The 2,985-nt window shown below is 43.2% G+C and overlaps 1 protein-coding gene across 1 annotated transcript in view; it reads right to left on the reverse strand.

The window, feature by feature from the left end:
* The window catches only part of Soga1 (suppressor of glucose, autophagy associated 1), a 71,093-nt gene that overhangs the window by 5,700 nt on the left and 62,408 nt on the right, over window positions 1-2,985 (reverse strand). The gene's annotated exons all lie outside the window — the stretch shown is intronic.

A 2,985-nucleotide genomic window follows, 5' to 3' on the forward strand; every position in this document is an offset into this window, starting at 1 on the left:
CATCCGTAACAAGATCTGACTCCCTCTTCTGGAATGTCTGAAGACAGCTACAGTGTACTTACATATAATAAATAAATAAATCTTTAAAAAAAAATTAAAAAAAAAAAAAAAAAAAAAACACAAAAACTTGTCTGCTGCTGTGACTGTCTAAGTCTCTGTTGGTTTTCTTTTCGCCCTTGCTGTTTTATTGTGTTTGGGGAGTTTGCCTGCACGTGTGTCTGTGCATCGCAAGTGTGGCGTGCCCACAGAGTTTGGAAGGTGTCAGATACCCTGGATGTAGAGCTATAGACAGTTGTGAGCCATCATGTGGGTGCTGAGAATTGAACCCAGGTCTTCTGGAAAAGCAGCCAGTGCTCTTAACTGCCCCATCTCCCCAGCTCCTGGGTCTCAGACTCTATGACGTTATAGAATGGAAATACATTATTTCCCAACTCCCTTTCCCCTCCCAGTGCTAGAGATGGAATTTAGGGGCTTGAGCAAGCCAGTCAGTTGCTCTACCACTGAGCTATATCCTAAGCTCCAATTTACTCTCTGATTCTTTGTGTCAGGGTCATACAATGTAGCTCCAGCTGGCCTTGAGTTCACGATGTAGCCCAGGCTGGCCTCAACCCAGGGTGCTTCAGTCTCAGCTATTCAAGTACTGGGATTAAGGGCATGTGCTGTCACATCCGGAGTACTAAGGGTTTCCAGATTCACTTTCGATGTGTATTTAGGTAAATTCATGCTTTTTCTTTATTATTTGTGTGGGGTTCAGTTTCCTTTGTTGCTGTTGTTGTTGTTTGAAACAAGGTTTCTCTGTGTAACCCTGGCTGTAGACCAGACTTGCCTCAAAGATCCACCTGTCTCTGCCTCCCACCTGCTGGGATTAATGGTATATGCCACCAAGTCCGGCTCATTCATTTTTTAATTATTATCAGAACAAAGAGATGGTGAAAAGCTTCTTTGTGTCAGGGTCACAAAGAAGAACCTGAATACTCTCTCAGCTCTGCCACTTGCTAGGCAAGTGACACTCTACGAATCTTTCTCTCCTCTTCTCACCAGTGAAAGATGTGTTGTTTCACAGTATCGTGAGGGTCTGGTCAAACGGCACGTAAAGGATGTGAGATGGTGTCCACTAAGCACCCAACATGTCTCAGTAACACACTCCTTTCACCTTTCTATCTCTTTTTAGGTGTTGGGGTTGAACTCAGGGCTTCCCTGTACTAGGCACGTGGTTTTACCATCAAACCACACTCTAGCCTTGAACTGCTGGTGCTTTCCTTCTTTTTTTTTTTTTTTTTAAAAAAAAGGACGTATTTTGGCACACACCTTTAATCCCAGCACTTGGGAGGCAGAGGTAAGCAGGTTTCTGAGTTTAAGGCCAGCCTGGTCTACAGAGTGAGTTTCAGGACAGCCAGGGCTACACAGAGAAACCCTGTCTCGAAAAAAAAAAACAAACAAAAACCGGGCTGGTGAGATGGCTCAGTGGGTAAGAGCACCCAACTGCTCTTCCGAAGGTCCAGAGTTCAAATCCCAGCAACCACATGGTGGCTCATAACCATCTGTAACAAGATCTGACGCCCTCTTCTGGAGTGTCTGAAGACAGCTACAGTGTACTTACATATAATAAATAAATAAATCTTAAAAAAAAACCAAAAAACAAAAAACCAAACCAACAAAAATGACATATATACACATATATACATATGTGTGTGTATATATATATATAATATATATAATATATAATATATATAATATATATACATTATATATATACATTATATATATATATATATGTCTGAGTGGTTTGACTCCAGTATGTAAAAGCACCTCATGTGTGCAGTGCCCAAAGGGTCCCTTGGAACTGAGTTACAGGCGGTTGTGAGCCACCAGGTGAGTGCTAAGAACTGAACTCAGTTCCTCTATAAGAGCAGTAAATGCTCTTAACTGTGGCCATGCCCCAGTCTCAAGCTGTTCTTTCTTACTGTGATGGTTTTATGGACATGCTAGCATCTGCTGTTGTTTTATTTTTTGAATCAGTCTCACTATGTAGCCTTGGCTGGTCTGGAACTTGCCATGTAGACCAGGCTGGTCTCACACTGCCTCTGCCTCAAAAATACTGGGGTTAAAGGCATAGGCAGTCACTTCTGGTTTGGACGGCTCATTATATATCAAGGTGATTAAGACACTGGGCACTAGGTACAAAGTCCAACATTAATCTGGGTGTTCATGTGAGGGTGCTTTTGCATAATATTGAAATTTAAATTGGCAGGTAAAGAAAATTACCATCTTTATGTGGGTGGGCCAGCATAAAATGTCTGCCTCCCCCCACAGTAAGCAAACGCTTCATGGCTGACAGCCTTCAGACCAGAACATTGGACTTCTCTTCCTGCTTCTATTTTTTGTTAATTTAAAAATATCTATTCGGGCTGGTGAGATGGCTCAGTGGGTAAGAGCCCCCGACTGCTCTTCCGAAGGTCCAGAGTTCAAATCCCAGCAACCACATGGTGGCTCACAACCATCTATAACAAGATCTGACGCCCTCTTCTCCAGTGTCTGAAGACAGCTACAGTGTAATTACATATAATAAATAAATCTTTAAAAAAATATATCTATTCATTTATTCTGCAGTGTGGGGTGCGTGTGTAGGAAGTCAGGGGACACTTGCTGAGCCACTTTTCTTACTCTACCAGGGTCAGACAACTTTCGTGGTCAGTTTTCTTACTGTCGCCGTGGACCGGACCCAGGTCATCATGTTTGGTGGCAAGCACCTTTTGCTGGTCCCTTTTTCCTGCCTTTAGACTTAAACGGAAACAAGTGCACTTCCTGACCACGAGGCTGCCCGCCTTCAGACCGGGTTAAAATCGTTAACTTTCCTGGTTCTCAGGCCTTGAGACTCAGACTGGAACTAAACCACTGGCCAGACCTTAGGTCGGACTCTTAACACTGAATCAATCTCTCTCTCTCTCTCTCTCTCTCTCTCTCTCTCTCTCTCTCTCTCTCTCT

Source organism: Mus pahari, chromosome 3, assembly GCF_900095145.1.
Source record: "Mus pahari chromosome 3, PAHARI_EIJ_v1.1, whole genome shotgun sequence".
NCBI classification, from domain to species: Eukaryota; Metazoa; Chordata; class Mammalia; order Rodentia; family Muridae; genus Mus; species Mus pahari.